We start from the raw sequence: 14653 nt of genomic DNA on the forward strand, positions 1-14653 counted from the left end.
TTAACTATTACACTATCGCGCTGGGCCCTTGAAATAATTTCAAACTGTGGCTGGCACAGTGGCTCAATCCTTCACCATGCAGTGCTGGCATCTCATGAGTGCCAGTTCCTGTCCTAGCACTTCACTTTCTATTCAGTCCCTTGCTTATGGCCTAGGAAAGCAGCAGAGGAAGACCCAAGTCCTTTTGTCATCTATACCCACATTGGAGACCCAGAGGAGACTACCGGCTCAATCAGCTCAGTTCTGGTTGTTGTGGCCGTCTGGGGAATGAACCAGCAGACCTAAGACTTCTCTCTGTTCTCCTTTGCTCTGTAAATCTGCCTTTCTTTTTTTTCTTTTTAAGATTTATTTTATTCTCCAAAAAAAAAAAAATATTCTTATTGAAAAGTCAGATATACAAAGAGGAGGAGAGACTGAGAGCAAGATCTTCCGACCCATGGATTCACTCCCCAAGTGACCGCAATGGCCGGTTCTGCACCGATCTGAAGCCAGGAACCAGGAATTTCTTCCAAGTCTGCCATGCGGGTCCAGGATCCCAAGGCTTTGGGCCGTCCTCGACTGCTTTCCCAGGCCACAAGCAGGGAGCTGGATGGGAAGTGGAGCTGCCAGGATTAGAACCAGCCCCCATATGGGATCCGGGGGCACATTCAAGGCAAGGACTTTAGCCGCTAGGCTGCTGCGCTGGGCCCTGAAATATGGAATACTGATGAAGACATTTATTCCTTGTTGGTTCCCAACAGCCATACGTACAATAATAGGCTTGTTCTAAGAAAATGCCAAATGAAGGGCCAGGCGTGAATGGCCTAGCGGCTAAAGTCCTCGCCTTGATGCCGGGATCCCATACAGCATTGGTTCTAATCCTGGCAGCCCCGCTTCCCATCCAGCTCCGTGCTTGTGGCCTGGGAAAGCAGTCGAGGACGGCCCAAAGCCTTGGGACCTGTACCTGCGTGGGAGACCTGGAGGAAGTTCCTGGCTCCTGGCTTCGGATTGATGCAGCACTGGCTGTTGTGGCCATTTGGGGAATGAATCATTGGATGGAAGATCTTCTGTCTCTCCTCCTCTCTGTACATCTGCCTTTCCGTTAAAGTAAATAAATCGGGCCCGGCGCAGTGGCTTAGCTAAAGTCTGCACCTTGAACGTGCAGGGATCCCATATGGGCGCTGGTTCTAATCCCAGAGGCCCTGCTTCCCATCCAGCTCTCTACTTGTGGCCTGGGAAAGCAGTCAAGGATGGCCCAAAGCCTTGGGACCCTGCCCCTGCGTGGGAGACCCAGAAGAAGCCTCTGGGCTCCTAGCTTCGGATCGGCACAGCACCAGTCATTGCGGCTGCTTGGGGAGTAAATCAACAGTTGAAAGATCTTCTTCTCTGTCTCTCTTCCTCTCTGTATATCTTGACTTACCAATAAAAGTAAAATAAATATTTAATAAATAAATCTTTAACAAAACAATTAGTTCAAAAGAAAATATTCTAAAGTGCAATAGCATAGCAGCTATAGTCCTCATCTGGAACGCATCCCATATGGGTGCTGATTCTAATCCCAGCAGCCCTGCTTCCCATCCAGCCTGAGAAAGCAGTTGAGGACACTCAAAGCTTTAGGATCCTGCACCCACATGGGAGACCCGGAAGAGGCTCCCGACTCTTGGCTTCAGATTAGCTCAGCTCTGGCTGTTGTGGCCACTTGGAGAGTGAACCATCAGACAGAAGATCTTCCTCTCTGTTTGTCTGCCTTTCCAATGGAAAAAAAAAAGGAAGCACTGTGGTGCTGCGTGGACAGGACCGATTTGGGTAATGGATTATCCAGGGGTCTGGGTGATCAGAGGATGAATGTGAGAGGTGTCCAGAGAATTGTCCAGGCTGGTCAGAGTGACTTGTCCAAGCAATCCAATGGCACTTGAAGGAACAGGTGACTGGCATGAAGACCCAGGGAAACAGAAAGGAAAACTGGAGGAGCAGATGTCAGGGACTGGGCAGTAAGGAGAAGAGAGGAAGAGCCCCAGGTCGTGAGCCACAGAGATGCAGATGCATCACTGAGGAGGTTGGTAGCTGGGGGGTGTAACACGGAGGGGAAGTAGAGGCAGTGGCTGGGTAGCCCCAAGCCAGTCTTAGAATTCTGATTATGAGCTGGTTGAGGGGTCCAGCGTGTGGAGATCACCATGCTGATGATAAGACCTGAAGCATTCCTCTTTTCAAGCGATGACTGTTGCAAATTGTCAAAAGGCCAGTCTAGAGCCCCCTGGTTGTGCACCCCAGGGCAGGGGAGGAGTCCCTGGCTAGGATGCGCAGGGCTCTTTGAGGCAGGCGGATCCCTCTGCCTGACCCCTCCATGCATTTCCTTTGTCCTCTGGTTTTGTTCACAGTAGACCACCAGATGGCACCAGTGCTCTGGGTCAGTCTCCTGAGGTGGCTGCCTTTCAGCTCCAGACCTCAGAACAACGCTAGCTGCAGGAGCCCCCCCCCCCCCCCCCCCCCCCCGTCCCACCCTTGCCCCAGCCTCCAACTGCATATAATGGCAACGTGCCTGCCCTGGGTGCGGGCAGAGCTGTGGCTTATTCTTGTCCAGGCTGCAATCTCCAATGACCTAGTCTGAGCTTGGATTTCATTAGCACAGTGCAACATCAGCAAAGGGAAAAAAAAAAAGGGAAGGGGGAAGTCTGGACTATTATTTTCTATATTTAATAAATACATCAGAGTAATCATAATGGCAAGTATCCGATGTTTGTTGGGTCATACCTACTTCATAGTTTATTTACAATAATGTAGGGTGGAGTCCATGTCAACCTTTCAATGCCTGTTTCCCCAGGGCCATGACCTTGAACGCTTGCTAGGCTCTAAACAAGAAATAAAAAAAGATTTGCAATCTAAATCTGACTGTGCCCTGCCAGTTGTGTGACCCTGGGGCAGAACACTTCTCCTGACCTCCCGTGGTTGCCACAGGCTCCTTCCCTGCTTGGCCCTGTGTCCTGTGAATCCTTTGGAGAATATCTTCCTTTTTCCACAGATCCCTTCTCCACCTTGTAAAAATAAAAAATATATAATTGTTGTAATCTAAAACTTAACTGATGATTTCAAGTACAGCTAAGATTCAGCCAAAGACAGAATTCATGCACTAGAGAAATATGCTAGAACTACAATAGTGATACATAAAGTTACCATGCTTGCCAGGAAAAGCATGAGAGAGATGGAAAGAAGCAGAACATAGTAAGGTCTAACTCCATTAAGTATTTTTAAAGAATGTAGTATTATTTATATTATTATTATTTTAGAAAGTCAGATTTACAAAGAGAAGAAGAGACAGAAAGATATTCCTTCCACTGTTTCACTCCTCAAGTTGCCATAATGGCCAGAGTTGAGTCGATCTGAAGCTAGGAGACAGGAGCCTCTTCCAGGTGTCCCATGCGGGTGTAGGGCCCCAAAGCTTTGGGCCATCCTCGACTGTCTTCCCTGGCCACAGGCAGGGAGCTGGATCAGAAATAGAGCAGTGGGGACATGACCTGGTGCACATATGGGATCCTGGCACATGCAAGGCAAGGACTTTGGCCACTAGGCTACCATGCCAAGCCCCATTAAGCATTTTGTTTTGTTTTGTTTATTGTCATTTCTTTACCGTTAAGGTTTTTTAAAAAAGATTTATTTTACTGCCTTAAAGGGCACAGTTAAAGAGAAAAGGAGAAACATTAGAGAGAGAGGTATTCCATCTGCTGGTTTACTTCCCAGATGGCTTCAATAATCAGGGCTGGGCCATACCAAAAAGAGGACCCAGGAGCTTCTTTCATGTGGGTGCAGGGGCCCAAGCACTTGGACCATCCTTCTCTGCTTTCCCAGGCACGTGAGCAGGGAGCTGGATCCAAAGTGGAGCTCTGGGTCTGAACCAGTAGCCTTTGGAGACACTGGCACAGGTGAGGGTTTAACTTACTTTACTAGTGCTGGCTCTTCACCACATCAAATGTAAGTCTCGGGCCCGGTGGCATGGCCTAGCGGCTAAAGTCCTTGCCTTGAACGCGCCAGGATCCCATATGGGCACCAGTTCTAGTCCCGGCAGCCCAGCTTCCCATCCAGCTCCCAGCTTGTGGCCTGGAAAAGCAGTTGAGGACGGCCCAGAGCCTTGGGACCCTGCACCCGTGTGGGAGACCTGGAGGAGCTCCAGGTTCCTGGCTTCGGATCGGCACAGCTCTGGCTGTTGCGGTCACTTGGGGAGTGAATTATTGGATGAAAAATCTTCCTCTCTGTCTCTCCTCCTCTCTGTATATCTGACTTTGTAATAAAAATAAAAAATAAATTTTTTTTTTAACTTGCATTAAAAAAAAACAAAAATGTGAGTCTCAGAAGAGTAGACTGGATAGGGAAATGGAAGAAAGGAAATTTTTTTCCTTTTAATTTGAGAGGCAAAAAAATGCAGAGATTTTTCTTCCATCCCCTAACTTGCAATGGCAACATGGTGCAGGATGGAGGCCAGCAGCTGAGAACTTACTCCAAATCTTGCATGTGAGTGGCATGAACTTCCAAGAGTCTGCCCTAATGGGAAGCTGAATTCAGGAGCCGGAGCTGGATGTTGTACCCAGGCACTCTAATGTGTGTCATGAGCATCTTTACCAACAATTTAGACCATGAGGCCAAATGTCCACCCGGAAAGGCAATTTTTATTTTTCTAAAAGATTTGTTTTATTTAGCGGTCTGCTAAATAAAATAGAAGAATATAGATAAATATGTAGATAATAATACTCCTGCATCCTGAGTGCTGGTTCAATTCTTTGCTGCTCTATTTCTGATCCAGCTCCCTGCTTGTGTCCTGGGAAAGCAGTGGAGGATGGCTCAAAACTCTGGGACCCTGCACCCACGTGGGAAACCTGGAGGAATCTCCTAGCTCTCAGCTTCAGCTCAGCTTTGGCTGTTGGGACCATTTGAGAATGAACCAGCAGATGAAAGTTCTTCTCAATCTCTCCTCTCTGTAAAATCTGCATTTCCAATAAAAATAATTTTTTCTTAACTATTTTATTTTTAAAAGATTTGTCTTATTTATCCTTTTTCTTTAAGATTTATTTATTTTATTACAAAGTCAGATATACAGAGAGGAGGAGAGGCAGAGAGGAAGATCTTCCGTCCGATGATTCACTCCCCAAGTGACGACAAAGGCCGGTGCTGTGCCAATCCGGAGCAGGAATCTGGAACCTCCTCCAGGTCTCCCACTCGGGTGCAGGTTCCCAAGGCCCTGGGCCATCTACCACTGCTTTCCCAGGCCCCAAGCAGGGAGCTGGATGGGAAGTGGAGCTGCCAGGATCAGAACCGGCGCCCATATGGGATCCTGGGGCGCTCAAGGCAAGGACTTTACCCGCTAGGCCACACCGCTGGGCCCGGTTTTATTTATTCTTAAGGCAGAGTTACAGAGAGAGAAAGCCTGCATCTGTTGGTTCATTCCCCAAATGACTTTTTTTTTTTTTTAAAGATTTATTTATTTTATTACAAAGTCAGATATACAGAGAGAAGGAGAGACAGAGAGGAAGATCTTCTGTCCGATGATTCACTCCCCAAGTGACTGCAACGGGCCTATGCGCGCCGATCAGAAGCCTGCAACGGGCTGATGCGCTGATCCGATGCTGGGAACCTGGAACCTCTTCCGGGTCTCCCACACAGGTGCAGTGTCCCAATGCATTGGGCCGTCCTCGACTGCTTTCCCAGGCCCCAAGCAGGGAGCTGGATGGGAAGTGGAGCTGCCGGGATTAGAACCGGCGCCCATATGGGATCCCGGGGCTTTCAAGGCAAGGACTTTAGCCGCTAGGCCACACCGCCGGGCCCTCCCCAAATGACTTTTAAAAGCTAGGACTGGGCCAGGCTGAAGCTGGAGGCTTGGAGCTCCATGCAGGTGCACTAGCAATGGGGCTGCCAGTACTTGAACCTGAACTCTGATAGAAATAAATATTTAAGCAGATAGAAGTATCTGTGGCAATATAGGTATACAGTTTTGTGTTACCCATAATCAAGTAGATCTAAACTATGTCACATATTTAAATGTAGATTGCACCACCCTTGTTTGTCTAGGCACATACATTTATGTTTACATTCTTAGATATCATGTTTGCCAATATATAGATATCTACCTATAGCTAAATAGCTTCTTCTGGGTCTCCCACGCGAGTGCAGGGTCCCAAGGCTTTGGGCCGTCTTCGACTGCTTTCCCAACCACAAGCAGGGAGCTGGATGGGAAGCAGGGCTGCTGGGATTAGAATCAGCGTCCATGTAGGATCCCAATGCATGCAAGGAGAGGACTTTAGCCACTAGGCTACAGTGCTGGGCCCCAAATAGTATTTTTGATAGGCAATTTCACTTCTGGGCACTTAGCATACATTTATGTGAGATATATCTATAAGAATAATCACTACAGCATTGTTCAAACATTGTGTGTATGTGCATATATACAGTGTGATTAAATATTTAGGAGAAGATTAAAAACTCTGAGTCAAATAAGTCTGGAAAATTTGTTTTCACCTGGTCTTGTTAATGGGACTTTCTCAGAAGTTCTCACTTCCCCCAACACACTTTTTTTTAATGATGTATTTATTTATATTGGACAGTCAGATATACAAAGAGGAGGAAAGACAGGAAGATCTTCTTCCACTGATTCACTCCCCAAATAGCCAAAATGGCTACAGCTGAGTCAATCCGAAGCCAGGGGCCAGGAGCTTCTTCAGGTCTCCATGTGGTGCAGGGTCCGAGGGTTTTGGGTCATCCTCCACTGCTTTCCCAGGCCACAAGCGGGGAGCTGGATGGGAAGTGGAGCTGCCGGGACTAGAACCGGCACCCGTATGGGATGCTGGTGCATGGAATGTGAGGATTTGGCCAACTAAGTCATTACACTGGGCCCAGAACATTTTCCACATCTTTTTGCAGTGGAGTATGTCACTATTCTGGGAGATGACAGTTTCTCTCCATGTGGCCATTCTTACTTGGTTTTCTTAGGATGGAACTGGGCCCCAGATTTGGTGGATGAGAACACCCTCACTCACAGAAATGGGTGCGTCCGTTTCTGGTTACTCAGCTAACAGCAAATAGTGGGGGTAGACATGTGGCCTTTAGATTTCAAACTCAAAAAAAAAAAAAAAAAAAAAAGATTTCAAACTCAAGACTCTTTCCTGGCCCTTTCTCGCTGGTCAGTCATCTCCTAGGCACACGATGAGTTTGCCTCTTAGAGCCTGGGCAGACTGGTAAGGAGCTAGAATTGGACATTGCAAGTGCCACTTGTAGCAAGCACTGGGCTCTGTGTTGGACTTTCCTGGCTTCTGCCCAGGACCCCTCTGCTGTCACTCAATGGGAGAACCCAGGGCCCAGCTTCCAAACCTGTGCTCTGGCCCTGCCACCTGTCTGTCAAGTCCAGGTTCTGACAGGAACAGGAAGGTTGTGTGTTCAGTGGCGTTTCCAGGAACAGCAGGATGGGAAAATACCTTAGGGCCTCAGCCCCTAGCAATACAGAAGGGAGGAAGGATGGGAATTCCAAGAAGTTGGACTTTAGTCACTAGACTACTGTGCGGGGCCTGATCCCAAGAGATTGGAAGGCAAATATCTTCCAAAGTCAGAATCACAATCTCCCTTCATGCCCTGGCCCACGGGGAGCGTAGGGTTCTTGAGCAGATGGGGAATTATTTTGACAAGCCTTTGTGGAATCCTTGATCTCTTTTGGAAGCACGTTCGTTCACAGTGGTGATTTGTTTCCCTAACACACAGTTGCCCAATGTGGAGGCGTGAGCAGAGGCCGCCCCTCAGTAGCCTTCAGCTTCAAAGTTAAGATTCAACTCCCAGAGCCCAGAAAGCCACCTCTAGTTGCCAACAACCCTGAGTTCCCAGGAGAGTTAATTCCTTAAACTATGGCAACAACACCCAACTTTCTGTCTCATTTCTGGCTTCAGAAAGGATTCTGAACAGGCAGATTCAGGGAAACGATAAAGAGGATCTGGGACCAGTTGATTTCTGTTTGAATGAGAGAAATGGCCTGGGCCCGGCACTGTAGCCTAGCAGCTAAAGTCCTTGCCTTGAATGCACTAGGATCCCATATGGGTACCAGTTCTAATGCCAGCAGCCCTGCTTCCCATCCAGCTCCCTGCTTGTGGCCTGGTAAAACAGTCGAGGACAGCCCAAAGCCTTAGGACCTTCCTCATCTCTGTATATCTAACTTTGCAATCAAAATAAATAAATCTTAAAAAAAGAAAAAAGAAAAAGAAACAAGAAAGAAAGAAAAAGAAAGAAAAAGAAAGAAAAAGAAAGGAAAGAAAGAAAGAAAGAAAGAAAGAAAGAAAGAAAGAAAGAAAGAAAGAAAGAAAGAAAGAAAGAAAAAGAGAAAGAAATGGCCTGCACAGAGGCCATCCCTAGTGACTCAGTCCCTGGAGAGCGCGTCTCCTCGTGCCAGCCAAGCATGCACAGGCCATCTTTTTTCCTCTGAGCTTCAATTCTAGAACAGTTCATGTGGTGATTCAACCACAGTTCATCTGGGCTCTCCTTGTCTCTCCCCCACCCCTTGCCCCATGGCCGCCCACACCTGGAGGGCAAGGGTGGCAGAGCTCATGGAAGTGGGGGCACCTCATCTGCCTGGTATTCGTCAGCACCCAAACAACAGGGTGTGCAGAAGGAAGAAGGACGTGCCCTGGCAGCTGCCAGCTTCACAGAGAGGTGGCCTGGCGGGGCAGACACAGGGTGCGGCAGCTGGTCTGGGAGCTCTGAGGCCTGTGCAGACATCTGGCTGGCTCAGGAGGGCCCAGTGTGTGGGCTGACCCAAAGCAGAGACCACGAGTGCCTCATGAGCCGGGGATTTGCGGAATGATTTAGCAGATGAGGCATTGGGTGGATAGATATTTCAGACTCATTATGCCTAAAACACAGGGAAATAGCAGGGTTGTTTGAGAATTAAAAGACGTAATACCTACAAAGGAATTAGTACAGTTGCAGTAAGTATTCAAAAATTCCAAGGATGATGATTCTGAGTCTAGCACCTAGGGGAGGGCTGGTTCCGGGAGGTGTGATCCATCATCTGCTGTCCTCCACGTAACTGCAAAAAACAACAGACAGAAAAATCACAATAGTAACAGAAATCACCTCTCCTGAGTCACTGCGAAGTTCTCTGAGGTGCACCACCTCCTGGAGCCCCTTGCTCAGATGGACAGACAGGCTGTGTGTCATCACCTATGACCACCTGAGCTGGGGGCGTGAAATGGCCATCCAGCTAAGCACCTAGTCCCAACAGTGGCTCAGGCAAAGCAGGTTCCTTAGCTGGGCTTTCCTCATTTCACCCTGCCCTCTCCTGCCGCCCACCAGTGGGCCAGAGCAGCCTGCTGGGGCAGTTGGGAGAATCTCCTGAGAGGTGATAAGCAGAACCAGGAGCTGACAAGCTTCCTTTCCTGATGGCTTCCACAAACTCATATCAGTGACTCCTTGGCCTGGGAGCCCTCTAAGAATCACCCCTATCCCGAGCATCACTGTGGACAGGAAGTAGACAGAGCCTCTTTCGTTTCCGCATGACATTGGTGAGTCAGATACAATCCAAGAGGTATTTCCTGAAGGTGTTAGCCCAGGAAACCACCATCTAACAGCTCCATTTCAAAAAAACAACAACAACAACAACAAAACACACCTCTTTATGTACATATTTAAATATTGAAAAGGCAGATTTGCAGAGAAGAGAGAAAGAACTTCCATTCACTGGTTCACTCCCCAAGTGGCTGCAACAGCTGGAGTTGAGCTGATGCAAAGCCAGAAGTCTGGAACTTCTTGGTCTGCTACATGGATGCAGGGTCACAAGACTTTTGGCCATCCTTTTCTGCTTACCCAAGCCACAAGCTGGCTGGGAAGTAGAGCAGCTAGGAAAAAAAACAGCATGCATATGGGGTCCAACACGTGCAAGGCAAGGATTTAGCCACTGAGCCATCATGCCTGGGTCAGGGACGCGGGGCTGCCCTCACCTCCCCAACATCTCTTTCTGAGTCTCTACCATGTACCAGGCTTCAGGGGATCCTCCCACTGGAAAGCCACAGTAGAGGTACAAGTCCTTAAGTGGGTGGCTCACATAAGTTGTTAAGTATCATGACCTTGAGTAGGCCTTTGTGGTTCAGGAAAGGGCTGCAGGTACCAGGTATTGAGGTCAGAAGGGAGAGCCCTTCAACAGGCTGCAATTTAACTTGCTTCTTCCCTTCTCAGAGCCTCCTTCCCTTCAGAGAGACTGGTATAGTTTCTCTCCCATCCAGTTCCTTACCCCTGTGTTGGGGCAAGGCCAAGGCTGGTGTCCACAGGCTGGTTATAAACCACATGCATGGTGTGATGCAAGAAAATGATCACGAAGCCGCTGGGCCCAGGGTCGTCACCCCATACACAGCTTTTTTCCCAGCACAAATGTTTATTTCCTTTCCCAAAGCCAAATGCCTAAGCCTCCCAAGCAATCCAGCTTCTTTCTGAAGGTCGCGACAAGGTCTCATGTTCTGTTTTACCCTGCTGGTCTTTCCGGTCTGGCTTCCTGCCTCCCTGGTCGTCTTCCAGTCTAACCATGTTTCTTCGCTGGCCTCAGCTGCATGCTCCGTTGACTGTTCTGTGTCCCCCGAACATTCTCTTCCAGGGTGCACAATACTGTTCCCTCCCCTTCTCCATACTGCTCATGCCTGTCAATTCTTTGTGTCCGGTTCTATCCTCCCCAAAGCTTCCAGAGACTCCCCTGGGCAATGTGGTTGTGATTTCCTCTGTTCTCTGGGGCTTGCCCTACAATTATCTTGGACTTCAACATAGCTGTTATGTCTTGACTTTATTTTTTTCTTGCCTCTGGCTCTCCCTATTCTTAGTGGAGTTCACCTTAAAGAAACTAAGTTGATACAGGTGTTTTTAGGCTATTGGAGTGTGGGAATTAGGATCGACCCTGAAACCCATATTTCAGCTGGGCTCTGGAATGTTCCATATTGGGCTCAAATGGTTACTCCCCCAGGTTGGTGTCCAGGCAGGAGCCATATGCTGTCTAGAAGTATGAGCTTCCTGCTACCCTCAGGAGTGGCTGGCTGTCCTAGTGACCCCTGCTCAGGTTCTCAGGCAAGGCAAGGCTGGGAGGTTGTATGTGTCCATGCCTGTGTAGGGTAAGGCCATCCATCTAGGGTCATCTGGAAGGCTTCCTTGGCCATCAATCTATGAAGTCTTGAATTCTTTTTATCCTTTTTAAGATTTATTGATTTTTATTGGAAAGTCAGATATATAAAGAAGAAGGTACAGAGAGGAAGATCTTCTGTCCACTGATTTACTTCCCCAAGTAGCTGCAACAGCTAGTCTGAAGCCAGGAGCCAGGAGCTTCTTCCGGGTCTCTTATGCAGGGTTCCAAGGCTTTTGGACTGTCCTCAAGTGCTTTCTAGGCCACAAGCAAGGAGCTGGATGAGAAGCAGGGCTGCCAGGATTAGAACCGGCACCCGTATGGGATCCCGGTGGTTGTACAGTGAAGACTTTAGCCACTAGTCTACTGTGCAGGGCCCGAAGTCTTGAATTTTGATTCTGAGCCCCTGCAGGGGTGTTTTGACCCTCCTGGAAAGATTCCTCATTCTTGCCTTTAGAGTGTATTGGTGTCCACATTCACACAGATTCAGACAAGGTAAATCTGACATCCTCTGTGGCCTCCTAGAACCTCTGCATACTCTCCTATGCTGGGGTCTCCCCCACCCTGAGACCCATTTGCCCTGGCAGAAGCCAGACCTTTACTTTCCCAGCATGTGTATAGCTGGGACATAGCCTGTGCCCTGGGTCTTGCCCATGGTTGGCAACTATGAACCCACATGGACATGGGCCTCATTCCAATGCCAGACCTTGTTCTGGGCAGGCTCCAGGAACACAGGCATGGGTCAGAGCTGTCACCTGCCCCGCCAGGATCCTACAAGAGAAGAAGGAATCAGGAAACAAGGCCCTCCAGGGAGGGGCGATGTCTTCTGTTCCCGCAGCACCCAGAGTGTGGATGGGTAGGGAGGAGTCTGTCTTACCTATGAATTACCCCATCCTTCAGGCACTGAAGTATCCTAGAGTTCGTATCAGAAGACCCAAGCTGTACTCTAGGGATCCTGCTTTGTCAGTGCCTTGGGCAGCCTCAGCACTTGTGTTTTCTTATCCCTGCCTCCATCTAGATCTCACACAGGAGTGTCAGAGACCCAGGGTGTGCAATAAGAGGAAGTTGGAATTGGATGTGGGGGTGGTACTTGACCCTGGATACTCCACTGTAGGATGCGGGTAGCTGGAGTGTTAACTACCAGACCAAAGATCTTTCTTAGGAATTTATCTTTTGCCTCTGCTGAAGGTGTGGCCTGGGTTTTCAGTCAGGAAACTACCTGAATCTGAGAGATATTTACTGCTATTGGAAGGAGGGACTGGCCCCTGACTTGCATCAAAATGGCCTTTGCTCTGTTAACTCCTTGCAAGGGACAGCATGTATATGCAGGATCAGCTTTGGTGGCCTTGTCATGTGGCAGATGGGAGGGCTCAGCAGTGGAACAGTAGGAACATTCTCCCCAGCTTGATGGATATACGTACAGAGCCTGTGTGGGGATTCAACCAACCAGCAGAGAAGGTAGGGGTTTGTACAGAAGGCCAGGTTTGGGGCCAGAGGTTGCTCCCCACTGTCTGTGTCCACTGAGAGGAAGCCATCTGGGGGGCCAGGCAGCATCTCCTCCATCAGGACCTTACCAGCCTGGTGATGCTGTGCAGGGATGACAAGCCCCAGGATCTTTCATAAGAACTGGGTCAATCCTTGTTTTTCATTCTTTTCTCTACTGGCTGCTTTGAGAAGTTTAATTTAGCTGAAAGGCCCAAATCCTCTAATCACCAGCTTGAAAGCACACAACATTTGGGATAATGAGGAGGAGGACAGTGACAATGGATGGGCTGAGGCTGTGGGAGGCAGGGTCTAGACTGGCTGCTGGGGACAGCAGATAGGGAGGGGAGTACCTCCTGCCCAGTGCATTGGAGCTAACTCCTCGTCTTGCCTCTGCCTGTGACAGCCACAGTCACTCAGGACAGGAGAGGGCAGAGTTGGAACATGATGGTTTACCTTTAAAGATAGCATTTTTGAGGAGTGAGTTTTGACATAGCAGCTGATACGTGATTTGGGACACCCACATGCCACATCAGAGCGCCAAGATTCCATGCTCTACTGTGCTTCCCATCCCAGCTTCCACTGATCTGCATACCCCGGGAGGCAGCAGATGATGGCTCCCATACTTGGGCTGTTCCGCCAGCTGTGGGAGACCGGGGTTCTGCCTGGCCCAGCTCTGGATGTTGTAGATATTTGGAAAGTGAACCTACTGATGGGAGAGCGCTCTCTCTCTCTCTCTCTCTCCCTTCATCTTTTTGTGCATTTTTAAAAAAAGATTTATTTTATTTTCATTACAAAATCAGATATACAGAGGGGAGGAGAGACAGAGAGGAAGATCTTCCATCCAATGATTCACTCCCCAAGTGACCGCAACAGCTGGTGCTGTGCCGATCCGAAGTCAGGTTTGTGGAGCTCTTCCAGGTCTCCCACGTGGGTGCAGGGTCCTAAGGCCCTGGGCCATCCTCGACTGCTTTCCCAGGAGGCCACAAGCAGGGAGATGGATGGGAAGTGGAGCCTCTGGGATTAGAACCAGTGCCCATATGGGATCCTGGCGCATTCAAGACAAGGACTTTAGCCGCTAGGCCACAGCACTGGGCCCTTTTTGTGCATTTCAAAGCTTGTATATGAATGTCCATAGTAGCTTTATTAATAATACCCCAAACTGGCAGCAACTCTAATGACACTCACTGACGAATGGATAAACACAAGGGATGCATCCATATCATGGGGTTCTCAGTAGCACAAAGCAATGATCAAGGGACCTGCCATGGTAGCCTAGTGGCTAAAATCCTCACCTTGCATGCACCAGGATCTCATATGGACAGTGTTGATATCCTGGCTGCTCCATTTTCCTTCCAGCTCCCTGCCTGTGGCCTGGAAAAGCAGTAGGAAAGCCCAAAGCCTTGGGATACTGTATCTGTGTGGGAGATCCATTGGAAGCTCCTGGCTCTTGGCTTTGGATCAGTTAGCCTTCGGCAGTTGCAGTCACTTGGGGAGTGAATCAGTGGATGGAAGATCTCTGTCTCTTTTTTATTATTATTATAAAGTCAGATATACAGAGAGGAGGAGAGACAGAGAGGAAGATCTTCCGTCCGATGATTCACTCCCCAAGTGAGCTGCAACAGGCCGGTACGCGCCAATCCGATGCCGGGAACCAGGAACCTCTTCCAGGTCTCCCACGTGGGTGCAGGGTCCCAAAGCTTTGGGCCGTCCTCGACTGCTTTCCCAGGCCCCAAGCAGGGAGCTGGATGGGAAGTGGAGCTGCCGGGATTAGAACCGGCGCCCATATGGGATCCCGGGGCGTTCAAGGCGAGGACTTTAGCCACTAGGCCACGCCGCCGGGCCCGATTTCTTTCTTTTTTACAGTCAAACTTAGAAGAAGAGACAGAGAGGAAGATCTTCCATGTGCTGGTGTACTCCTCAAGTGGCCACAACAGCCAGAGCTGAGCCAATTCAAAGTCAGGGCCCGGGAGCTTCTTCCAGGTCTCCCACATGGGTGCAGGGTCTGAACTCTTTGGGTGGTCCTCAACTACTTTTCCAGGCCACAAGTAGGTAGCTGGAAGGGAAGTGGAG

This window comes from Ochotona princeps, chromosome 21 (assembly GCF_030435755.1).
Source record: "Ochotona princeps isolate mOchPri1 chromosome 21, mOchPri1.hap1, whole genome shotgun sequence".
NCBI classification, from domain to species: Eukaryota; Metazoa; Chordata; class Mammalia; order Lagomorpha; family Ochotonidae; genus Ochotona; species Ochotona princeps.